Source organism: Dermacentor variabilis, unplaced genomic scaffold (assembly GCF_050947875.1).
Source record: "Dermacentor variabilis isolate Ectoservices unplaced genomic scaffold, ASM5094787v1 scaffold_13, whole genome shotgun sequence".
Classification (NCBI taxonomy): domain Eukaryota; kingdom Metazoa; phylum Arthropoda; class Arachnida; order Ixodida; family Ixodidae; genus Dermacentor; species Dermacentor variabilis.
Window position 1 is genome coordinate 37,044,574 of NW_027460291.1, and position 26,569 is coordinate 37,071,142.

At 47.7% G+C, this 26,569-nt stretch overlaps 1 long non-coding RNA gene across 1 annotated transcript; it reads right to left on the reverse strand.

Moving 5' to 3' along the window:
- Positions 1-2,564: 2,564 nt before the first annotated feature.
- On the reverse strand, positions 2,565-4,002 carry LOC142566597 (uncharacterized). The gene is made up of 2 exons (XR_012825078.1): positions 3,858-4,002; positions 2,565-2,687 (listed from the first exon to the last, which is right to left on the reverse strand). It is a non-coding gene; the product is annotated as an uncharacterized LOC142566597 (long non-coding RNA).
- Between the last annotated feature and the right edge of the window lie 22,567 nt (positions 4,003-26,569).

Genomic DNA, 26,569 nt, shown 5'->3' on the forward strand with positions numbered 1-26,569 from the left:
CGGCTCGCACCTTTGTGCGTGCAGTGTGTCCTCGGCGCTCGCTTTGCGTTGAAGCGATATATAGCAAGAATGTCACTTCGCTCGCTGCGGCTGCCGCGTTTGCTCAGGCCAGCGTTTTGACAGTGAGTGTCCGCAGTCATCGAGTGTGTTGTGTTCATGCTTACTGTGCACGCTGACACCATGCTTATTAATTCAGTTAGCAACCGAATGTTTACAAGTTGATACAGCTGATAAAAGTACCATCCTTACTTCGTATGGCTGTCTGCTAATTTGCCATCGCAATCGATGCTTCGCCTTTTGGGACGAAACTGCGTTTTTTTTGTTGACATAATTAAGCTACGCATCATGTCGGTCCACTAAACCGAGAGAGGCAGATTCATCGCCAATTTAAAGGGGTCCTTAACCGCCCATCGGACGAGGGGAAAAAGCACGGTGCGCAGATGCATACGCTTCTGTGAACATCTCAGCGAAATTTCACTGACCTGTGGCACGTGTTAGATCGCAAGCTGAGCACGAAACCGACTTTTTCTCAATAACTTTCTTTTCAACAGAAGCCTTCTCACTCTTTTCCAGGGACTATATTTCGACATATAGCATATTAAGGCGTAAGCCTTTATTGGCTCATGCGTGTACGGGCGCAGTCCGTGGTGGAAGCAGGAAAGCGGTGATCACCGGCGCGGGGAGCAAGGAAAGAAGGCGCCATGCCAGTAGTGCTGTGCGAGTGGGCGCGTGGGAGAGTGCGGACATGCGCGTGGGGGTGCGCGCACATCGGCGACAAACCTTGCAGTCCCATGGCTGTGATTGCATCCCATGCCCGTGGCCACGGCGGCGTCTGTTCGCAGAACAGTTGAGACAACAGCAACAGAGGCAGTCATAGATAGGCCATAGGGCGCTATTCTGGACACGCATGGCGGCTGCACGGCCGCCATTATCCGCCATGTTTACTCTCTGATTGGCTATCGAGAGGTCACGTGTTTTGAAATTTGTGCCGGGAAGCGGAAGTATTGCAAAATGCAATTTTGCGTTTTGATCAAGATGACGAAACGTGACGTGAGCTGCAAATTTTATGGACTATTACATTTTTTTGGTCCTTGGCAGCTATATTCCGATGTTAGCGCTTCAAAAAGAATGTGAGCGGTAGCATGCACAACCAGTGCAATGCATGTGCAATTGCGCGAATATGTGGTGGCGATCCAAGATATGCGCCATGTCAGCTTGCTGATTGGCTGAAGGAATATCTCGTGACGAGCGTCACAGGAAGGGCTGTTTCGTAAACGTCATTTTGACGATGCGTGACGTTGCGCTGGGCCGCCATTGCTGAGATTTTCCGCCGTAATTTTTGCTGCGACGAGCCGCGCGAATTATGCTAATGAGCAGCCATATGCAATGGCAGCCGAGAGGAATGCGTATCGCCATATTTTCCCCGTCGTTTGGCGCCACGAAAATCTGTTGTTCGTAACGCGTGCTAATAGTATTTGCATCGCTCTCGGCTAGTGTTGGCATTTGTGTTTGGGGCCATCATTTTTTAAAAGAACGCCTTTATACGAAATAATATTGGTTGAACATAGCAAGCTTTCGCCAATGTTGTCCACTTTTCACTGCTGCATTTGCATTGTAATCGAGATTATTGCCTTTTCGCACAATCAAAAGTTATGACAACGGCCTCTTTCTCATTTATAAAAAGAAATGTACGCAAGGCGGCGCCTTGAAGTTTCCTCCCGCGGTGAGAGTAACCAGCGAAATGAACAAGAGATGGCAGCGCCGGCGCTTGCGTCGCGCTAGTGGATATCTCTGGCGCCCGCAACGCTATCGGTGATATTCGGCCGTTTCTCAGCCAGCCGAGTCGGGCTGAGTCACTTGCGTTTCATGAGATAGCGATAACGTGGCCTAGAACGTGCGCGCATCACCACTGGTATGTCGCGTATGTTGTCTCAAGCAAGAAAACAAGCGCGTTGGCACCAACATGCGATGACTCATTTCATTTTCCGGGGACACGCATCCTAGCTGTTGAAGCAGACGACGGCTTGTACGCAGCAGACGACGGAAGCGAGAAGCGTTTTCGACGGATTAATCACACGCTTTCAGATAGCTGCTTTATTTTTACTGCGGAGGAAAACTGTTTTGCTTTACCGATAACGCTACATTCAGTGCCTTCATTTGAGTTTCTTAGGCGAAACGTCAAGTTGGCGTCACGTTACGTAAGCAAAACGGCGCCACCAGCGCCATTTTGTTTGCGCCGCGCCTACGTCACGCATCGAAGAAAATGGCGGAATGTCCGGAATAGCGCCCATAGAGAAAGGAATACAAGAGCGGACACTCCCATAGAGCCCAGCGGCCGAATTGACTGCAGCGCACCAAGCCGTTGGTGTTAAAACCTGAACCACACTTCCGGTTTCGTTTTTTTCTTTTGTAGGAAATATTTATTTATATATTTATTTTTTATTTATTAAATATTTATTTGCAAATCATTTTATCAAGTAAAATTGATTGCGAACGATCTTCACAAGCCTCCATTGAATATATGCCACGTGCAATTTCATAAAGACGCAAGACACCTTGTGAAATGAGGGAAAATTAACGTTTATTTTATTCTTTGTAAATAGCGGGCTTTTTGTGCATTCATCCAACTTTGTGGCACCAGGTAAGCAGCAGTAGTTTCCGCAGGAAGCTCCACCAGACGACGTGAGCTGAAAAAGTTACAAGCGTTATTTTGGTATTAACATGTAAGAATAATGCCTGTAGAGGCGAAGCTTGCGAAAGTGGTGAGTGGGCGGCATTACAAACAAAAGCAGTTCGTATTTACACACACGGCGTAGAAAATACCAGACTTCCCCCCCTCCCCCATCCCAAGCAATACCGTATCTAATTCCAAGCATTCCCTCTTCCCAATACTAACGTCCTGCACTTTAATAGCACGAATGCGCGGGCAACGGCGCGTTTCGCGAACTTTGCTACAACCGACGCGATAGTACGCTACGAATACACAGAGGTGGCCACAACACAGGCTCTCAACCAGAGCACGCTGGACGCTCGCAGAATTCCTTCTACTCGCACTCAAGACGAAATTCGTGGGTGCCGTTCAGAAGACAGAATTTTGGAGTTACTAGTTCCCGGTGTTTGAGCTGCTTGGCTCATCTCTTGTGTGTTCTGCCGGCGCAAGCAACGCACTCCCGTGTTATCACTCTTGACGATTGCTCGTCGCGTTTTCGACAAGCGTGGGTACCGAAAGAAGGCTTAAATTGTTGCGCGGACATAAAAATTGCCACAAGCTTGTCGCAGTAAGATTCAGTACGCGCCAAACTAACTGTCACCACGGCCGAGCTGCTTTTCGATGAGTCACAACAGGCGCGGCGAGCGGGCCTCATAACATAAAAGTACCGAAAATAATTTTCAACAATGTTGGGCGTCAGAGAAAGAGAAGGGCCATGAACTTGTCAGTGCATTAAAGCGCGAAACCGTGCACCACGGCCGAGCTGATTTTCGCTAACCGAGTCACAGCGCCAGGCGCGCCCACTGCGCTCGAAAGGTAGCCCAAAAAGTAATGAAATTAGTTTCAATAATGTTGGCAGTCAGAGAAAGCGCCAAAACTGGTCGCACTAAAATTCAGTACACGCGAAACTGCGTCACAGCACCCTGTGCGACTAGCGTGCCCAAAAACTACCGAAATGAGTTAAAATAATATTGGGGCTTATAGGAAGCGTCGCAAACATCTCCCAGTACGATTCATTAATTCAAATTAACTGCACCACGACGGCCACGCTGTTTTTCGTTAACTGCGTCACAAGTCTAGCCTAGGTGCCAAGCAGTAAGCCTAATTGCTTGAAGTGCGTCGCAGACTGTCGAACAAAGTTTCTCACCTTGACGTAGTCCAATAGTGCAGTGCTGCCATGTCGAAGTTCCGAATGAACGCAATAATTCGCCGGGAGGACACCAAACCAGGCTAAATCCCAAAATAGAAAAACAGGCAGACGGGTGCCCGAACAGTCCAACGCTCAGATGCGCGTCCGGTCTCTCTCGCTTCAGCGGTGTGTCTGACGAATGACGCAAACGTCTGGCTCGTCATTCGCCGGTTCGCCTGTCGCTAGGCGACGGTAGTAAGCCGCAAAGTTTAATTTAATTTATATGCAGTCAGTCAGTCAGTCAAGAACTTCAGTGAGGTCCTGAGGAGTTTTAAGCCGTTAGAGATCCCATGCGGGGAGCTCCTCGGGCCGAAACCGTAGGCGACGCCCAAGTCGGGACGGGAACGTGGTGACGCTCCGCCAGTTCTTGGGCCCTCTGGACGGCCTTGAGTTGGAGTTTGAGGTCCGGGCTTTTGAGGGCTGCTTCCCATTCGGGCTCACTAGAGAGAGGGCCCTTTGGTAACGCGGTACATTGCCATAGCATGTGCGAGAGTGAGCAATAGAGTTCTTGGCAGTCTGGGCAAGTTGCCGGGATGTCTGAGTTATAGTGACTCAGTAGGCCTCGTGAAGGATACGAGTCCGTTTGTAGCATTCGAAACGCGGCCGCCTGCGCGCGTTCGAGTTTGGAGTGCGGGAGCGGATATTTCATTCTGCCTTTTCGATAGTATGAGGTGATTTCGTGATAAGTGAGTAGCGGGTCATTAAACTGAATGTCCAGCCCCTCTGAGGCCGTAGGACCGTCGCGGCGGGCAAGTTCTCGCGCACGGTCGTGGGCCGTTTCATTGAGGTTTGGTTTCCGCGGGTGAATGTCTTTCCCCATGTGAGCGGGGAACCAGGAGAGGCGTCGTTTGCTCTCCTTTGAGCTCGCTAGTAGTATGTGCGCCACTTCTTTACATACGTTGCCGCTTTCGTAGGCCCGAATTGCGGCACGTGAGTCCGTGAGGACATGAGTAAATGTGGGGTCTGCCATGGCGATCGCTACGGCTATCTGTTCTGCTTTAGCGCTGGTGGTCGTTGTAACCGATGCGGATGATCGTAAGGTTCCGTTACCGTCCACGACTGCTATCGCGAAAGTGGATGTGTTGCCGTACTGGGCCGCATCCACAAATGCGGTGGCGTCACGATCCGCCTCGGTGCGATCGAGAATCGCGCGGGCGCGGGCCCGGCGCCTGCCCACGTTGTGTTGTGGGTGGACGTTTCTAGGAAATGGTGAGACCTTGTAGTTGTCTCTAATTTCGCTCGGTAGGGTAATCGCATGCTCGAAATAGGGAGATGGGGAGATATTAGCTTCGTTTAGGATTAGTCTACCGGCTTTGGATGAGGATAGGCGTAGTATTTGCGCCATAGTCTGAGCCTCGATCACTTCGTCGATGTTGTTGTGCATGCCTAGCTGGTCAACCTTTGATGTACTTGCTCTTTGTGGAATGCCCAAGACCTGTTTGATGCTCTTGCGAATGAGTGTGTTTAGTTTCGTCTTTTCTATTTTCGTCCAGTTGTGGGCAGAGGCGACGTAATTAATGTGGCTCATAAGGAATGCGTGGTATACGCGCAAAAGGTTATCCTCGCAGAGACCCTTTCTGCGCCCCGAGACTCTGTGGATGAGTCTGATCATGTTTTCGGTTTTGGCGGTTAAATGTTTGATAGTGTGTCCGTGGCATCCGGTGGCTTCGATTAGAAGCCCAAGAATGCGTATGTGGTCGACTCGCGGAATCTGTTGTCCGTCTCTTGTGTGTAGTGCTATCGGAAGTTCGTCTAGAGGTGTTAGGTAGCGGACTCCTTGGCAAGACTTGCGAAATAGTAAGAGTTCCGATTTCTTGGAGGATAGTTTCATGCCTGTGTCTAGTAGGTAGTCTTCCGTGGCATCTAGGGCAGACTGTAATGCCTGCTCCATGTCTGCCAAGGAGCCTCCCGGGCTCCAAATGGTGATGTCATCTGCGTATAAAGCGCAGTTTACGTTCGGGATGTCTCGTAGTTTGTCTGCGAGTCCCTTCATCACTATATTAAATAGTAATGGAGAGATGACTGAGCCTTGAGGTGTTCCGACGGAGCCCAGCGTGTAAGGGTCCGACTTTAGTTCTAAGACTCGCAGTCGGGCTTCTCTGTCTTTCAGGAAGGAGCGTACGTACTCCTGAAATCTCTGGCCGAGGCCGAGGCCTGCAACAGACTCCAGTACGAAGCGATGCGAGACGGTATCGAATGCTTTCGTGAGATCGAGGGCGAGGATGCCTCGAACGTCTCTTGTTTTAACGTCGAAGATCTGTCTCTTTAGGAGTAACATAACATCCTGAGTGGATAGGTGGGGTCGAAACCCTACCATGTTGTATGGGAGGAGTTCGTGTTCCTCAATGTAGCGTGACACTCTGTTGTGAATGACGTGCTCCGCCACTTTACCCACGCATGAAGTAAGAGAGATGGGTCGTAAGTTGTCCAGGTTAAGGGGTTTGCCGGGTTTGGGAATGAGGACCACCGTGGCAGTGCGCCATTGCGTTGGTACCTCTCCTGTTTCCCACACGTGGTTGATATCTTTCGTGAGCAATGTAATGGATTGGTCGTCTAAGTTACGTAACATGCGGTTGGTTACCCCGTCCGGTCCTGAGGCCGACCTGCTGTTTAGGTTGTGTAGCGCCTCTCGGACTTCTGCTTCCGTGAAGGCAGCGTCTAGCTCGGGAGTGGATTCGCACTTTATGCTCGGGTAATCGTTGGGGTGAGCGTCGCCTAATGGAAGGTATCGTTTGGCAATTTCTTCCACGAAAGACTCCTCCGTTCCCCCTTTCTCTTTATGTAAGTGTAAAAGTCGGTCTAGCGCGTGGCTTTGATTATCCTTCGTTTGGCTGTCGTCTAACATGCGTTTCAGGAGGTTCCACTTACCTCCGGTTCGCATGCGGCCGTCGACCGCCGAACAGAGTTCGTGCCATTGGAGTCGTGTGAGTTCCGTACAGTATTGGTCGATGTCTTGGTTGAGGTTCGCGATGCGTTTGCGCAGTCGTCTGTTTAGACGTTGCTTTCTCCATCGCGTAAGTATCGAGGCCTTGGCCTCGAGTAAGTGAGCGAGGTGAGGGTCAACCCTTGGGACCTCCAGTTCCGTTTGTATGGTTTTCGTGGCTCTAGTTACGTCGCCCTTTATCGCAGAGAGGAGTTCCGCGAAGGAGTCGTACGTGTTCGTGTCTTCCTTCCGTAACCTACGGAAGGTGTCCCAGTCTGTGAGGGTGAAAGATCGGGGTGGGGCGGTCGTGTTTGGTATTTCTGTGCGTATGACGAAGTGATCGCTGCCCAGGTTCTCTTGCGTATTCGTCCATGTATAGTTGTCTACATTGCGGAGTAACGTGAGGTCCGGCGTAGTGTCGCGTCGCGTCGACGTACCCAATCTGGTGGGAAACCTGTGGTCCGTCACCAGGGTGAGGGACAGGTCGTCTATTGCGCGCGAGAGGTTGTTGCCGCTCGGCTTGATTATGGGGTAACCCCACGACGGGTGGGGAGCGTTGAAGTCACCTGCGATAATGAGCGGTGAGTTTCGTGCCAATGATGTGACTTTAGTAAGGATCGCGTGGAAGGATTGTTTGTAGTGCGTGGGGGAGCTGTAGACGTTTAGTACAAAAATGCTTTGTTTTAAGAGTCGGTTAGGTACAAGCTCGATTAGGATCGCCTCGATGCGACTGTTTTCCGGTAGGACGTTATGAACGATGTGCGCGAATTTTCTATTAACGAGCGTGGCGATGCCTCTCCTGGCGTCCCCTCCTCTTTGGGAGATGGGGCTGTACCCTGCGAGCGTGAGGGTTTCGCATAGAGTTTCTTGTAATAGTATTACGTGCGGCTTTTTGGGTTGAATTTTGAGGTACTGTTGCAGCGAGGATTTGCGTTTCGCGTAGCTAGCGCAATTCCACTGCCAAATTTCTAAGGTATCCCGTGTCGTGTTAGCCATGATGGTTTTGCGGGGGATTTATTGGTGGTGAAGGGTGCGTCGTCGTGTCCATCTGTTGTGGCTGAGTAGCTTTGTTGTTAATTTTTATGGCGACTTTGTTTTCGACCACCTCTACACGGTTTGCTAGGGTACGAATACTTTCTAGGTTCTCTCGCGTGAGGCGCAGAATTTCGCCTAGGGTGTCTTGCGGTGCGTGACTCTCTTCTTCCGTCTCAGGGAGCGGAGGGGGTTTGCGTTTGGCTGTGCTTACTTTTACGTTTGTCTCTTGGGGTGGTGCTTGTTTGGGAGCTTTAAGGCTTTGAATCTGCTGTTTCGCGTCATTAAGCTGCTCTGTAAGCACTTTTATGGTGGCTCGGAGACCAGCTAGTTCCTGTCGTAGTGCTGTTACTATCTCGCTCTCATGCTCGGGCAATGAACACCGCGTTACCTGTCTGCTAGATGAGGCGTCCCGTTGCTGCTGCTGGTGCTGTTTCCCTCGTACTCGGTCGGCCCACGTCAGTTCTGTGTGGCCGGATTTAGGGCACCCCCTGGAGCGGGAGCGGCTGCTGTGTCGTCCCCTGGAGCGGGAGCGGCTGCTGCGGAGGGCGCTGCGGCGCTCGGGTGTCGGCGTGACCGAGCGACTCCTCGTGGTCGCTACAGAAATTCCCGAGGTTGCGCTCGACTCGCTGTGACCGGCGCCGCTCGGTCCTCGGGAGCGGCTGCAGCCGCGTTGGTTGCGTCTGCGGCGGCGTCTCTGTCGCACGATGTAAGGGACTTGAAACTTCCGTTTACAGTCCTTGTCGGCGGTTGGGTGTGGTCCGCCGCACAGGGTGCAGTGAGGAGTACACTGGTGATCTTCTGGTGGCGTTTTGAGGCCACACTTCCGGCACCACGTGGTGTTGGGGTTAGGGCATACATCCGCGCGGTGACCGATGTTGCCACAGTTGTAACAAACTTCCGTGTGTCTGCGAAAGAGCGTGCACCGAACAATGCTTGCTCCGCAGTAGATGTAGCTGGGTACTTGCATTCCTTGGAAAAGGATTGTCGCGGCTGTGGTGTTCTTTATTCTCTTCACCTCCAAGGCATTGGGGTTGCGTTTCGTGACGATCAGTTCTCGGAGTTGGGAGTCGGTGAGCTCGAGGTCAATCCCTCGGACTACGCCTTTGCAGGTGTTATCGGGTGGGGCCGGGTATACTGCGACCCGATACGTGGTATCTTTCATGCGAATCTGTTGCACCGTGGCGTATGCTCTTGCATTACGTTCGCTGGGGGTGCAGATGATGAAGATATTCTGAGTTACGTTGGGGCAGATGGAGTCTTCCGTGAGGTCTTGAGGAGCCAGGGCTGCCGCCATGGCGAGGGCTTGCTCAACCTGCACGGGTGTGGATTTGGCCACGTTGAGACCGTCTCGGGGTCTCACGATGATACGGAACGTGTCCCTCGGTAGCTGAGGGAGTCTCGAGGTGGCGACGAGGCGCTGGTATGCGCTGTTCGGTCCGGCGGTGCGATCGCCGTCCCTTCGTCTGCCACGTGTACTTGACGAACTTGGCCCTTGAGGTTGACTGGCCTTGCCCTTGCGGGGTTTGCGGTTATATGCCGCGATCCAGCCCGGGTCATTCGCTTCTTCCGGTGATATCGTCTCACCGGTGACGACTTCCATGGCGGTAATGAATGACTTGCGGTGTTAGGCCTAGGCCTGCCCGCCTTTGCACGCCGAGGTTGAAAATTCGAACGCAGAAAATGTTGTGAAAGAGCCCACCCACCGAAATAAATCTGGTATCCCCGGAATCCGTGTAACTTGCTGCTTTCGCTGGTACGCAATACACGTCGATTTGGGGTGAATAAACTCGGGAAATCATTGAAGATATCGGGAGCCGATGTTGTCGCGTCCGCACTAGTCGGCGCCCCACTACATCCCCCATGCAGATATTTTTATTTTTTCCGGTAAAGAATAAAAAAAAATAAAACAATTTCTGTTAATCTAATTTCACATTCTTCTTTTTTTCGATGCTCGCGGCCCCAATTCGTCGGTGTTAATACTATAGCGTGACGTGTTTCCTGTTTCCGATTTTCCCCGAGTGTCCGCTCTTGTGCTATTCCTTTCTCTATGGATAGGCTTTCGCCTATCGCAGTTTAGCTCAGCAAAGTACCCATAGACATTGCAATACGCGGGTGCATTTGGACAATCGTTGACATCGATAAAGAAGGGTAATGGGGTCAGGGATCATCATCCTACTGTTATTGCGCGTATTTATTGAGGGAGTTTGGTATAAGTATGCAAAGTAAGATACAAAGGGATACAAAGTAAGAGAAAATCTGCTTTTGAATTTCGATAAGAATTAAGAGCTTGGAGAAGTAAGACAATTGTTCTAACACCGACTAACGCTTGTCAACGCTCAGCCGAGCCCGCCCGCGTAAGAATTAGACTTTGGCCACCCTGCTTAGCGGTGAAGCTGTTGGGTCCCGCGAGCTTCAATTAGTTTTGAACACTCCAGTAGCCTAGTGTGCCTGTATATGCTCCAGCAGGGAGCAGAGTAGCGCATAGGTCTGGTTTATGATCCAGCTCTGCACTGGAGCCACTCCTCGCGCGCGCAGGAGGGAAATGCGGCGCAGTGTTCCATTTGCTTTTTTGTCTGCTGGTCGCGAGCTACATGCAGCAACTGTTCGCAAGCGTTGAGCAAGATGACACTTTTTAATGCAGGCTAAGCTCGAACGATTGGCGTACCCGGAGGGGTGCCAACCCCCGAAATTTTTAGTTTGTGTGTACATATATACACGCACATATACAAACACTCGCACCAATGTACATATAAAGAATAGGACCCCCCTCGATCCATCGAAATAAAATCCTGACTGCGCCCGTGACTCGAACAGCTCAAAAGTTCGCGCGAAAACGCGCATTACTTCGCAACAAAAAGCGGTGCAATGTTTTTCAGCATGCATATGAAGTTTTCTCGCGGAGGCGGAAGGCAAGAAATGTTTTAAAGGTTCTTTAAAGAAAACTTCACACACGTGTAGTAGACAATTATATGAGCACATTTTGACTGCAGAAACCACACGAATAATGAATGTCGCCAACAGAACTATCGTGCCTGCAATTATGTCAGTGACCGTTGACCGTCATTAATCACTAAACGTCGTTCACAACAGCAGCACGTTTTCGATATATGCGGTGCAGACACGTAAATTTGAACGCATTTCAAATGTTCACATGCGTACATCTTATGCAAAGCTAATTTTTACGATTCATACCGCAAACTTAACAGCTGCTTCATAGTAGCAAATCTGCAAGTGGAAAAAGATTCAGGATGTACGAGCTTCTAGATTAAATTTATTTCGTACAAAAAATTATGGGGTTTTACGTGCCAAAACCACTTTCTGATTATGAGGCACACCGTAGTGGAGGACTCCGTAAATTTCGACCACCTGGGGTTCTTGAACGTGCACCTGAATCTAAGCACAGGGGTGTTTTCGCCCCCATCGAAATGCCGCCGCCGTGGCCGGGATTCGATCCCGCGACCTCGTGCTCAGCAGCCGAACACCATAGCCACTGAGCAACCATGGCGGGTATTTCGTACAAGGGAAAGGATGAGCAATGGCTGGTTGCAGCAGGGGATGAGTGCTGGTTCTTGGAGCCTTGGGGGGGGGGGGCAGAATTCAAAGCCACTGGAAAGGCAAGAAGTTATTAAGAGTAACAACAGGTTGTTTTATTGGACTAATCATATTGGACATAAGATGACAAACTGGCAAAGTAATTATTCACACATTGCAAACTGTAATATGACAGCACATTTTTCTTTATCTCTTCATACTACTCAGGTTAATTTACTATAACAAAGCGCTTATTAAACGTACAAAAATGATTTCACATTCCTCACGTCGACTAAGGATGATCGAACAAGCAACATATTGCGGGTGGTAAATGCTGAAGCTGTCGCAGCTGTCTCATAAGCGGAGTGCACGGTGTTTTCGCTTACTACAAAACAATGAACACCAGCACATCAAACGACTTTAGATGAAAAGTCAGAACGCCGACAAAAAAAAAAAAAGAACCCGGAGCAGAGAAAAGCCAGTGTCCAGCGAGCAAATTGTACCTGCTAGTATTTACTCTGTTCTGAACACACTTTTCTGGAGCCGCATAGTCAGAACAATCGTACAAGCAACAAATCGAATTGAGCGAGTTGGTAAGTTCACATTCTTGGCGTATATGTGCAGCGCGACACAGACGTGTTGTCCTTTCTTTGTACCGCGTCGGGGTCGCGCTGAACATATACACCAAAAATTGCACAAGTGAACAACCTCTCATGCCAGGCGTACGTATTTCAGCGTGTACAGGAGTGTTACTTGAGATACGTGCCCCTTTAGTGTAAACAAGCCGAACTCACCTCTGTAAACAAGGCGAACGTACTACCTCGTATATCCTGGTCCCTTTCGGAGCCGGCCAGTCTCGACCGTCCGCACTGCACCGCGTAAAAAGCTTTGCCACCTTTCGTGCGATTTGCAGCAGTTTGGTGCGCTGCAACCCGTCATACTGGAATGCAAGTGTCAAAATGATCTGTTTCGTACACTTCACCAAAGTCATTAACTTAATATCCTCGAATACCGTACCTGCAACCCGGAGCCGATCGTTCTACGCATGCTCGACGGTCCGCTGATTGCTTCGATGGCACTGACAGAAACGAGTCGGCGCCGTTTCCGTAAAGTTGGCTTCGAAGCGCGCAGTTATCATTTGACGTCATTTTGCACCACGGCATCGCGCTCGGCGAATAGCGGTGCGAGCGGCGCCGGAAAAGTTATGCCCAGCTCTGCTCCCCGCGGGAGCATATACAGGAACACTACAGTACCCTCGAACCGCACGACACCTATCGTCAGATCACGCGTAAGCTTGCCAGCGCTTGTTCACTCATGGCCGCTGCTGGTTAGACGTCTTGACCGACATTCCTTTGCACTGAGCTATTGACGGCGCACAAAAAATGCACACGTTGGATGTGGATACTATCCGTCAGTCGAGATGGTGCAGGACAAAGCCAGTCGGCACCAAGTAGCACGGCCAGAGTGGAGCGCATGACCGCCAGCGCGCACCCCAACCTTTTTTGCGCAAAGCATAATCTCCGCAGATGCACTACAGTTGCACGTATCTGCGGTCTGCTGCGCATGGCCTTCGAGATTTGCGCGCGCCGGCAGGTTTTTCTGCGGCTGTCCCAATCGCACGGAAAGTGAGGTGGGCGTGGCCGGCTCCTCCTCCGCACCGCGGCGCTCACGACCGAGGGCTATTCATGCGTCCACGAGGCTTTCGGGCGCTCTGGCATTGTCGATGCTGCTTGTATTAGGTGAGAGAGTAAATTATTTGCGCTGGTATATGAAGTTACTGTTACTGGTACTGATTAGCAAATGAAAGCGCACGGTGTGCGAGGGCTAAGGGCATGCTGGCGCCTGCCTGTTTTTTCAAATGCGCTTATTTTTCGGCTGACACACCTCCGCTACATTCACGTGGGTGTGTAGAAGTGTAACGTCTCTGCAAATTATCATCATGAACTGGAAACGCACAACACTTCAAAATTTGCGGGCTATATAGATATGATTATGATTTTTTGAGCCATTTTGAGAGCTGGCTCGCCAAAGCAGCCTGCTTCAAAGCAGTTAGGCCTGGTGGTGTAGGCGCTTCCTTTCGCCTGTGCATTTCCCCGTGGTAGGGCGTGAAGCAACACGTAGCATGACATACGTCTTGCCCCCCCCCCCCCAGGGACCTGCTGCAATCGCCAGTGTGCTTAGATTGAGGTGCACGTTAGAGAACCTTAGGTGGCCAAAACTATTTCGGAGTACCCCGTTATGGCGTGCCTCGTAATCATATCTTTTTTGACCCGTACACTCACGATTTTCTATTGTGATAGAAATTATATTGACACTCCAGCCGGTGACATTGACATTTCCTCTCAGTTGCGCTGAGTGGCGGCGCCGCTTCCGAACAAAGCCATAGCACAAACGCTCAGTTTAAGCAGCATGCATGCGTTACAAAGAAAAGAGCTCGAGCGCACGCAGAAAAAGAACGCTAAGGGCCGATTTACGCTGGAGCCGCCCATCGCCGCACGCCGCACCGCAAGCGGGCGGTCCGCCAGTAATGGCCGACATGACGTCACAAGTGCGGTCGTGAACTTTTGACTCCGTTCGGCGACCGCACAAACATGGCGCTGGTTCGAAGCGAAGCGGAGCGCGAGGCCTAAGCCCCTAGGCTGCAGCGGCAGTTTGTTTTTTGTGTGGTATAGTGTGATCATTGCAAGAGCTATTCAGCACCTGCAAAGCTATTTGTCGAACGCAGTAAGCCGCTGTACTCTTCCTGACCTCTTCAGTACGTGCGATCGCCAAAGGAAACAGACGGATGTGTGTTGTGTTTACGTGAGGGTCTCGATGAATGAAGTCGCCAATTTCGTGTGTTTAGGCCGTTTTTTTGCATGTGCATTACTAAGACGAAGGCCATCGCATACAACTGTATTCTAAGCATGAGACTAGTTCGGTACGCGCCAAAATGAAAAGCTTGTGATCGCCCACTTCAGCATATGGTGTTCGTAGGTGCTGTTTGTGCGCGCTGTTACGATCGGCCTGCAGGAATACCAACATGCAAAATTTTCCCAGCCCGCTGCGACGAGTCGCTTTGTAAAGCTAACAAAGCGCCTCATCGTACAGTCCAGCGGCGTCGGAAAGGCTACCCACGGTAGCGGGCCAAGTTTTGTTAGTTGATTCGCTGTCGCCTTCACAGTCTACTTGGAGCAAGAGAACTCCTAGAAAAGGGTGTTTTGCGGTGCTTTCTTTTTCAGTGATGCTAGACTGATGAAATGTAACGTTCTCCACCCTTCATGTAGATAATGTAACTAAATCCCATATTCCTCGTTATCGATGAGAACAAGTCCCTCCCTTCAACAATGTTCTTAGCGTGGATGAGTCGGACGACGGCATGGGCCAGCTACCACTTATTTCATGCCCGACCCCAACTCTTACAGCGCTTCATCGATACGAAGATTGTAAGTTTGCACAGTGTTCAGAAGTGATGACACGATGTGTACCGATGAGCTTCGTTGTCGTGTCATCGCAATCATTCTTATTGTGCTGTTTGTGTCTTGCTTCGTGTGAGAAGTTTTGCGGGCTGCGATGCGCATTGGTGACCGCAAACATGTACAGAATGTTATGGCGCTAGGGTTCCTATTTTCACTAAGCGTAAGTGTACTGTTATGTGTACGTGCAATGTGTCACAGTGGTGCTAGGCGTATAAGTGTTCGTTTTATCCAATATGCATATGTTCTGAAGTGAACCGTGCATAAGCGTTGCACGCGAGTTTTGGTTGCGGCCCTTTGTACCTCGTTCACGTAGCTTGTGGGTCTTTAGAAGTTATTTCTGTGCTATGAAGGTGTTTATAATCGGTGAGGGCAATATAAGGAACAGCTTAAAAGTTACATGAGTACAGGCGCGCTGTCGTGAAATGTGGACGCGCTTATGCACTGTTCTCATGAACGCAAATTTCGTGCACTCTTCATTTTTGTCATGTGGACATTGGTGTGAACAGCAGAAATCCTGAGACGTATTTCTAGATTAAGCAAAGCATACAGATCCATACTAAGGGATGTGAGCACCTGGCATGTGCAAGAAATTAAGCTGCTTGTTGTTAGTGTCCGAGTACAAACTGTTTGTGCAAACACAAGTGGCACGGCATAATGAGCATGTAATGTGTGAAAACTAGATACTTCCTTTTGATTCTTGACAAATTAGCATTTTTTGATAAAAAGTCATATGCACTAACAAAGTATGAAGACAACAAAACAACGGGTATGGCCAATTTATGATTCGAGGATTGTAGCAGCAAAACTTAAGGAACACGGAAACAGAAGGAACGACTAGACGAGGACGCAGCTGTACTGTCAACTGATTTCTTTATTGAAATTCCCGCTCTAATTTATTTCGTCGCCATATCTCTACTCTTATCTGTCTGAGACTGTCTCAAAAAGGTGACTTCCTTTCTTGGCAAGGCGACTAACGGTGTGTTTACACATTGCACTCCCGTTTTACCTATCTCAAATGCCTCAAGAATCTCCCGGTTTAGCCTATCGTTGTTCCTTTTCAGGACTTGCATTTCATGAAATTTGAGGGTGCACGTGCTTACTTGGATATCTCGTCCCTTCTTGTTCATTTCGCAACGTTTGCATTGCAAGTCCAGATTGCTGCCAGGGGTCCCTGAAAGTGATGATGCATGCTCTCTTGTTCGATCATTAGGGCATCTTCCTGCTTGCCCTATGTATTGTTTTCCACAGGAAATGGGGGTGGTGTACACGACTCCTTTGATGCAATCGCAGTATCTGCTCTGGTGCGTGATGTGGCATTGTGGTTCCTTTTTTCCAGGTTCACTCGTGCGCACATACTCTTCCCCTTGTTTGGTGCTGAGCACATTACTCGGACGCCGTGTCTTTTAGCAATCTTGATGAGATTGTGGCTCAGTCAATGTACACATGGAATTTTTGCTGAATTATTTTTGTCGTCCGCAACTTCAGGTCCACTTTTGCTTTTTTGTTTTCTTTCAATCTTCTCTATGAGGCCTTCAGCTATGCTGCATAGCATTGATACGGGGTACCCTGCATTTTTCAGCCTACTTAACTGCCGCTGAAAACTCTGTTCAGTTTGATTCTGGCATGATTTCTTTAGTGCTGAACTAAACGCTGCACTTGCTATTGGCCTTTCTACAGTCTTGGAATGGCTTGACCTGAAGGGAAGAAATTGTTTCTGTGCTCTGGGCTCGTACCCCCAGCATAGATGTCGCGGTTGGAATTCTAGTAAAATGTCGAAGAACTGCAGGGAACTGTGGTTCGGAGGCTGATAAGTGAAGTTCACCTCTGGGCACGTTGATCAAAAGGACTCCAGTACTTAAGTTGTTGGTAATCGGTTGCGTTCTCTGTTTGGCAAAGTATCAAGAAGTCATCCACATATCGATAGGTCTGTGCGCCGCGCCTTTCCTTGATGGAGTCTTGATTTTCCTGTCGCATGCTGCCAAGTACAAGTCACTCAGGATTGGTACTATTTTTGATCCTATGCGGACCCCTCTTTTTTGGACAAACAAGGTACCATTATGTACGGCGATTATGGCAGCGAGATAGTTGCTCAACAGCTCCAATAAGGTTTCCACAGACATTCCTACCGAGTTTTGAAATGGAATGGCTCCTTGCTCCTCGGTGGTCTCTCTCAGTACATTCATCAAATCCGCGTGCGGTATTGAATAATACATGTCTTCGATGTCAATCGAGAACCCGTACCAATCTTTCATTTCGTGCATTCTGATCTCGGAGGTTAACCCGCCGTGGTTGCTCAATGGCTATTGTGTTAGACTGCTGAGCACGATGTCGCGGGTTCGAGTCCCTGTCACGGCAGCCGCATTTCAATGGGGGCGGAAACACCCGTGTACTTAGACTTGACTTAGATGCACGTTAAAAAACCCCAGGTGGTCTAAATTTCCGGACTCCTCCACCACGGCGTGCCTAATAATCAGAAAGTAGGTTTGGCACGTAAAACCCCATAATTTATTATCGGAGGTTAGTTGTTCAGACTTCCTAATCACGAACAGATCTTCTACCCTAACTTAGGAACGTTGCCTGAAAAGGTGTGCTGAAAGCAGTGACTGCCACGTGTCTGCTTCCGATAAAATGGCGTGGAAGGGGGTACGAATTTTATGGCTTTTTCCACTGAAGAACACCGACAGCGTGGTAGTTTTGGTGCTGTAACCCTGTTGCACAGCTGGCTACCATTACTTGTTTCTTCTAGAAGCATCTTGACCTTTCTTTTCGCTTCCTTTAGGTGTTTATTTTCTATCTTGCGGAAGTTTTCGTTGATGGCTTCTAATGCTCTTGTATAGTAGCTGCTGGCATCGAATACTACAAATCCCCCTTCTTTGTCTGAAAGGCACAATATGAAGTTTTTTCAATTCCTTTATAGTTTTAACGAAACTGTGCACATGGAGTTTGCATTCTTTTGAACGAGCCAGTGTATCTACTCCTTCAGTCACAACTCTGCTAGCGTCCTCTTCATTCGCTTTTGCGGCGACTCGTCTGATAATGGCAAGCTTTCCCTGCTGCGTCTAGTCTCGGGGGAAGCGCAAATTTTGGACCGAGTTCCAATACTTCTTGAGAAGGTTGTGTGAGCTGCACATGTCCTACTGTGACCACTGGGTTCTTGCTTATCTTCTCGTACTCTTTTTGACCTTGTATAGTTGACTACAAAATTGGCAGCAACCACTTATTCCATGTGTTCAGTGCTAAAACTGCCGCTGGCCAAGTGATGACGATAGGATTTTTTACCAGAGCAGGGTTGGTAGCGGTCCTTGAAACCCTTGAAAACCCTGGAATATAAAAATATCATTTTCAAGGCTTTGAAAACCCATAATTATTATGAAGGTCTTAAATTTCGTCAATAGGCTTTCGTTCAGCCGGTTTTTAGCGGATGCCTTTTGAACGCATGGCAACTACGTACGCAAGCCAGCCAAAGCATCCAATCCAATCCGTTTCTGTAGCCACAATGCACTTGCGTGGTTACAGTGGCGGCGACGACCGCAGCTAAGCCTACCTTCGTTGTGGGAAAGCATGGTGCGCGAATAATCGCTGTCGCGTCTTTCGTAGCTGCAATATGCCGGGAAAGTGCAATTTCCAGCAGTCGTCGTTAAACAGTGCTGCTTACAAGGAGTGGATTTCTCCGGATACATCAAATCAAACTCGCATCGGGCAAAGCGCAAGACATGCGGGAAAACCTTCGATGTATCATCAATGTGTGAGTCGGCCCTCAAAAATCATATGAAGAGCGCAAAACACACTGCGAACACGAAAGCGACTACGTCGCATAGTACCATGCGGAGCTACTTGACCGCAATTGTTTATGAGCAACGCATGGAGCCAGCTCCATCAACGTCGTCGGATGTGAGCAGCCTGTGCAAAGCGCACAAGTGTGTGACCGACGCGGAGATACTGTGGACCCAGAAAATGGTAACATCACATTATTCCTGCAACTCGTCATTACACACAGGGGAATTCTTCAAGAAGATGTTCCCGGATAGAAAATCTCTAAGGCATTTTCCTGCGGTGAAAGAAAATCTGCATACGTAGTGTACCATGGTCTGAGACCATTTTTCTCTCCTGCCTACAACGTGAATTAGAGCAATCTGATGGCTGCACCGTTCTGTTTGATGAGTCTTTGAACAACTGCCTGCTGAGGAAACAGATGGACATCCACTCGCGGTACTGGGGCACAATGCCCGAGCGTGTAACCACGAGATATTATACGTCGGTGTTCATGGGACATTCGACTGCCGAAGACCTTCAGGAGAAGCTTCTGGCTGCCTTGGCAGATTTGCCGTTGGCGAAAGCTGTCCAGCTGTCTATGGATGGCCCAAATATGAACCTAAAGCGCTTTAGGGAAATGCAGGAATACTCACAGCAGAACCATCAAGTTCAGTGCTTGGACCTGGGTACTTGCGGACTGCATACAATACATAACGCTTACAGTGTGGGTGTTGTTGCCAGCAAGTGGGGCATAGCGAATCTTCTTTCAAGCCTCAGTGCCATTTTTCATGATGCGCCAGGGCGAAGGGAAGACTTCTCTGCTGTGACAGGCCAAATGACATTTCCTCTCAACTTTGTTGCTCATCGCTGGGTAGAAAATGTTGTTGTGATCGAATGTGCCATTGCGCTGTGGGGTGATGGGAAAAGGTACGTGGAATGTGCAAAAAAGAAAGAGGTGAACTTTCCAAAGTGTGCGTCATTCACACAGCTCTGCGAATTTTGCCAGGGCCCACTGCTGTTGGCGAAACTGAACTTTGCTCTCGGCATCGCGTTGATTCTGAAATCATTCCTCACGGAATACCAAATGGACAAACCACTGATGCTTTTAAAAAAGAGATGTGGACTGTCTCGTGAGGAAACTTCTCACGAGATTCATGAAGTGCTCAATGCTGTCAGCTTCCACAGGAATTGTCGGCTTGCTCAAAATGGATCTCGCAAACCAAAATAACCATGTATCCTCAGAGAAAGTTGACATTGCGCATGCAGCTGAAGCAATTGTCAAAGCCGCAAGGGTGAGCGCCAAGGACGTATTTGCCTTCAGGATGCAATGCAAGCAGTTCCTTATCAGTACTACCAAGAAAATTCTGCAAAAGAGCCCGCTGACATATCATCTAATTAGGAGCCTGTTTTCGCTAGACCCTCGCCAAATGACCTCAAAGCCAGATGAGTGTCTAACAGGCTTCAGGAAGGTATTAGATGCGCTCATTGCAGTTAAACGATTGGGTGAGCATGAGGACGATTCTGTCCTAGGCGACTAAGCAGAACTTCTGCAAGAGAAGAAACACAACCTGCGGCAATTTGACACTCTTTTAGCCTAGACGAGTTCTACCATGAGCTCTTGAAGGTTGACTCATCCTATAAGCACTTATGGAAAGTTGTTCGACTTCTTCTCGTCTTGAGCCACGGCCAGGCAACTGATGAAAGAGGCTTCAGCGCGAACCGCCTGGTCTTGTCGAAAACCTGAAAGAGATCTCATTGTAATAACGAAGGGGTTGCGTAGATCTGTCTTGGCCGCACACAACCGTTATCGAGCCTACTTGTAGGATAAAAAAAGAAGCGATCGAGCAGTCAAAGTCATCAAAGAGAGGCCACATTGAAGAAGAAATACACGGCATTAACACGAAGAGGAGGAGGCTGGAGGCAACAATTGATGATTTAACAGCTTGTGCTGACAACTACGCTGAGCGGACAGAAGCTACAAGCGACATCACCTTCATTGTGAAGTCCAACAGTTTGAGAAAAAGGGCAAAGGAAAAGACTATGGAGCTTGAAGAAGTGGATGGCTAGTTAAAGGGAAAGCTTCAAGAACTTAATTGTGAGTCCACTGTTTTAGGATGGGTCTCTTTTTGTGGGTGTGTGCAATACGTCGAAATTGTAAAATTAATTAATTTAAGCAAACCGGCAAAATGAATGTGGACACCTGCAGACAATAATGCAGTGAGACCAACCATAAACCAAAAGTGAGCTGAAAAAAGAAGCTGTGAAAGATCTTTACTTAGCTATTGATAGCGGAAAATGTGCCTACTTTTGCCTGTGTGCAGTAACAGATGTGCTTCCTTGCTATAAAGCATGTTGTGGTCTTTTTCTATGACCTCAAAAAGTCTTGTTTCAAGTCCTTGAAAGTCTTTTGTAGGGGCCATGAAAGACCTTAAACACCATTGAATTATTTCCTTCACAGTGGCTATGAGCCCTGCAGAGGAATTCACCTTGAGGAAGTCGGTGAGTACGCGAATCTGTTTCCACATTTCAGCCCGCAGTATCTTCAAAATTCTTCTTGCATGTCCCTGGGAAGGCATCATCCCGAGTAGCGACATAACGTCTTCCACCAAAACATTCTTCTTGACACAACATGAGAATAAGTAGGCCCGGCAAGTGAAAAAAATAACTTATGGGGTTTTACGTGCTAAAACTACTTTCTGATTATAACGCACGCTGTAGTGGAGGACTCCTGAAACTTTGACCACCTGGGGTTCGTTAATGTGCACCTAAATACACCGGTGTTTTCGCGTTTCGCCCCCATCGAAATGCGGCCGCCGTGACCGGGATTCGATTCCGTGACCTCGTGCTTAGCAGCCCAACACCATAGCTACTGAGCAACCACGGCGGGTACGACAAGTGAAGAAGGCAATGTGAAGACATATTTCTCATGAGTCAAGCAGATGCAGGAAACAAGTAGAAACGCTCAGAGTGCTGAAAATGAATGTCAGAGGGTGTTTAACTGGGCTAGTTGCTTCATTCTTCGAGGATTGTAGCAGCAGAACTTAAGGGACACGGACACAAAAGGAACGACTAGACGAGGACACAGCTGCACTGTCAACTGATTTCTTTATTGAAATTCCCTCTCTTATTTTTTTCATCACCGTATCTCTTCTCTTATATATCTGAGACTGTCTCAAAAAGGTGACTTCCTTTCATGTCAAGGCCACTGACGGTGTGCTTACACATTACGCTTCTGTTTTACTTACCTCAAATGCCTCAAGAACCTCCCGAGTTAGCCTATCGTCGTTCCTTTTCAGGACTTGCATTTCATGAAATTAGGGGGTGCACATGCTTACTTCGCTATCTTGTCCCTTCTTGTTCATTTCGATTTGGATGCAATTGCGTCAAAGAAGTAGTGTATGCCATCCCTTGACTTGTGGAAAACAATACATAGGGCAAGCAGGAATATGCCTTAATGATCGAACAAGAGAGCACGCATCATCACTTTCAGGCACCCCTGGCTGCAATCTGGACATGCATTGCAAACGTTGCGAAATGAACAAGAAGGGACGAGATATCCAAGTAAGCACGTGCATCCCCAAATTTCATGAAGTGCAAGTCCTGAAAAGGAACAACGATAGGTTAACTCGGAAGATTCTTGAGACATTTGAGATAAGTAAAACAGGAGTGCAATATGTAAGCACACCGTCAGTCGCCTTGACAAGAAAGGAAGTCACCTTTTTGAGACAGCTTCAGATAGCTAAGAGAATAGAAATGGCGACGAAATGAATAAGAGTGGGAATTTCAATAAAGAAATAAGTTGACAGTGCAGCTGCATACTCGTCTAGTTGTTCCTTCTGTGTCCGTGTTCCTTATATTATGCTGCTACAATCCTCGAAAATGAACCAACTAGCCCAGTTAAACACTTTTTTGTCAATATATAATATCCTGTTGGCTGCTGGAGCATGTAGTGTGTATGTAAGCGTTGAAACAATTATTTCAAGCTGTTGATATTGCATAGGGATGTGCGAATATCCGGAACTTTGTAGTTATGCATCGAATAGTGTGCCATTCGATTTGGTGGTCGCTTTTTGTAAATGTTAATATTTTTTTCATACCTTACGGGTGTTTTAAAATGCCAACTGCACTGACATGAACATTAAATTGCGGAAAAGTGCGGTAAATTTTCATCACGACAGGCATCCTATAGCCATAAAACATGAGAGCTTGCGTAGTGGAGCAGGCTAGTCACTCAGGTAGCCACACTTTACAGGCTCTGCAGTGACCATTTGCATCCTTTGAAGAGCCCTGTGCATGTGAATAAAGTACTTGTTTGCTCGCAATGCTCCGTTTGTGTGTTTCAAATACAATACTTAATAATGTACTATATGATCAGAGAAACTTGCTAATTTCAAAAGTACTGGGATGTAAACATCAGTTTATATTAATTATGATATTGGCTATTCATTCTTTAGAGAAGTATTCGATTCAATTTGCTTCTGGCACTATTCTATTCGGTCCCAAAAATCTCTATTTGCTCACCTCTAATATTGCATCTTTCTTGTGCTGTCTTTCACATGGGCATTGCAAACAAGACTCACATAAACGTGCACTCAGAGTATATTACATTCAATTAAAGAAACTTTCCCAGTGGGCTAGTTGGTTCGACATAACACCGTTGCGCAAAGGGACGAAGGGACAGTACTTAAGAGAGAAAAACAGCGCACGATACCCGAGTGCAAATTAACAACTGTTTTAATTTTCGGAAAATGAAACCTTCATATAGCCTACTCGCATGTGCAGGGATGCTCTTCCCAGTCTACCCACGCCATCTATTGTCAGTCGTTAAGCTAATCTCTTTGCTGAGTGATATAGATGACTTCTTTTTCTTTGGTTACTACATTTCAGCAAGATCCCCATCCTGTGGAAGATACGGCACGAAGCGCAAAGTATGTCAAGGTCTCTGGTTGCTTGTATCAGACTGCAGTTGTATCGATGTTCGCACAGTCAATCGTTTACGCACCTGCCTGTTTGGCCCACGTAATCAGCCCTACGTGTCAAAGGCATCTTGCAGACCACGTCTATCATGCATTCAATCAATCCGTTAACGTCGTTTATAGTGCATGCATTCAGCGTGTTCCTTTCGCTGGTCATTCCGTTTACTTTTGAGCACATTCCCTTTAGCTTTTGTCGTGCTGTGAGGACCACTCGTTCGTTCAATTTAACCGAGCGAACGAGTTCAGCAAAAGATGAGATCGAACGCAGCATGGGGGGCAGTGGGAGATGAAAAAAGCACCAAGTGAGAAGAGGCATGAGGAGGAAAGCGGAGAGGACGGTGCAGCCAAACCATGAGCCAGAAAGCAGAGGAGTGTATGGCGAAAGTGTGAGAATAAAAGCGAAGTGCGGTGATGGTAGCTACGAGATGGTGTGAGAGTAGCACGCAATGTCTGGGAGGTTTGTTGGCGGTGGCTTCTGTGAATCACGCCCACGCATCACCCATGCGCTGGCTCACGCGATCTCCAGATTAGCAAGGCAGTGGCGCCACAGTTCGCTCAGTTTGCAACATGCCACACGAGACCGATTGTCCACGCCAGTGAAATGACAACTCGTGTAGAGCTGTACTCAAATTTCGTGTTAGGGAGTATCATGTGCTCTGAAGTAATAAACATTGCAGAAGCATCACTGGTCGCTTATGCCCTTATGCCTCTCAATATAGGCACTGTATCAAAGCAGATTCCCTGCTTTCTACTCGTTTGTTTCCAGAGATGTCTCTGCACATTTAACGCTTTATGAACAGGGGAGGCTAGGGAACAGCTTCGAAGTTATATCACTGCTCCACGTACTGCAATTATTCATTTTGTGCTAGGTGTCATCTGCTGTAATGTAAACTATGCAAATGCTCCTCATGCAATTTTTTGCGCATGTGACGACACAACAAAGGACTTTTTCTACCACTGCCTAACTGTCGCATATCTGTGCGCGTGTACATGTGTGATAGCGTTTCCCTTTCTGTCACGCGGGCCATATCTCGATCACATATCCCTCGCCCACTATGTGTATATAATCGCTGGCCGCCGAGCTGTGGTCTGCTTTCTGTCCTAATATTCCTTGGCTATCATGCAATAAAACATGTTTCAAGTTCAGTCTGCCTCTTCATTCCCGGAAGCCCTGGAACACGACACCAACCTTTCATGCTAACAATGTGTTCTGTGAGCTGTACTCCATCTCAGTAACTCCTTGAGGCACTGGGGAAGCTGCTGGGCTCCGTAGTTAATAGGAAGGCTGAATGCCCCTCAAGATGGGTTCATCGTGCCGAACCGTCTGCTCGGTGTCTGCTTTCCATCCTATCAGTACATGCTCCATGGTTGGAGCATTGACGGAAAAAAATGTTTTGACGCCATAACCATAAGCTTTGGTTACGTGTCAGCGACAGTGGAGCTTCGCTTCACCTGTACACTTTCCATCCATTTACCTTGATGCCACCTTAATAATAGCCTGGATGAACGCCCTTATAACTGTTCACTTGCGGCACAGCGTCTGCTCGGCGTCTATTTGCTGGAATGAAAGCAGTTAGGAAATAATCTAAAGCACTGCGAAGAGGGTGTAGCGACAGAAAGCCTGTGTGCAAATACAAGGAAATGTACTAGGATGCTGATCAAAACATTTATAGGTGTATTGTGTAATACCCCAATAACATATAGGAATGACATGACACTGGTCATAACTTAAACCAACGGTTCATGGGGTAAACATATATGGCCACACAAACATGATGCTCAATGCAAGTTTGCCAGTTGCAAGTTTAACGTGAAATGATAGTCACTTTTCAGCTAGAAGTGACATGATGACGTACTGGTAATCAATGCCTGTTATTTCTTTATTCCCACAATGATCAATTGTGTAGTACTTGTACCCAGATACAATAACGCATCTCCGAATCACAGATATCACATCCCATCTGGCCTGTGCAATTTTGCCACATGAAATGGGAAACTCATTGCCATAATCAGTTACGGATTATGCCATAGTGTTATGCTGTTCTTGAAGTTTTGTTTTTTATGAGTATTTGCTTAATGTGAAAAATATTACCCTGATGTTCTAAATATTATGTACACTATATGACAATTCTATTCTTTTTCCGTGATAAGAGGAGACTTTTGTATCAATATATAAATTGGAAGTTTTCTATCAACGAATATGTGAGAAATAGTTGCATGTGAACAAGCGTATGTGTCCTTCCAAAGGCAAGCACGGTGAGGAAAGTATCTTTTAGCCATATTGGCACAAAACTTTTCAATAGAATTTTTTGCTTTAAAGCCAACCGCACATCTCTTGATCTAGCGAACTTATCTTTATGCGACAAGTCTGTGCTTTTGTCCTTGCAATAAGTCCTATTACTTGTGTCCGCAAAACATTGGTCCTTAATTAGGTTTATTTTTTCTACAACTCTGACGTTTTTGGTAAGAATTTATCGTGCGTTTTTGGAAGCCATTCATACAGCAGCCATTCTTTCTTGCAAAGCTTCTTTGCAACGAGGCTCTAAAGTTGTTGATAGACTCTTCAAGTAGATTTTTTAATATAACAATTAGTAGCCTTGCATTTACAACTCATCCTTTGCTCCCAATAGTTAGCTATCTTTTGCACTAACTGGTTAAGACGTAGTACCTAAATATATGGAAATAAATATTGCTACTACAAGTACTTATGTCGTCGTGTCACTATTCAATATTTTATACTTACTATGTTTGTTCAATTTGTGTTTGAAGAAAATTAACATTCGCCCACCTCTACTTCTTATACAATGCACAAAGATGCGCCCAAGCCGTATTTGCGCTCTATGAAGTCTTATGTTGCTGCATATAATAGTGGCAAAATGCAGCTTTTCAGAGAGAACTTGACTTTGTTTTTTCATTTATTCTGTTCTTCTGCCATGAGTATAGTGAATTGATAACTATATCGCACACAAATACAGAGCCTCACAATGGAACAGA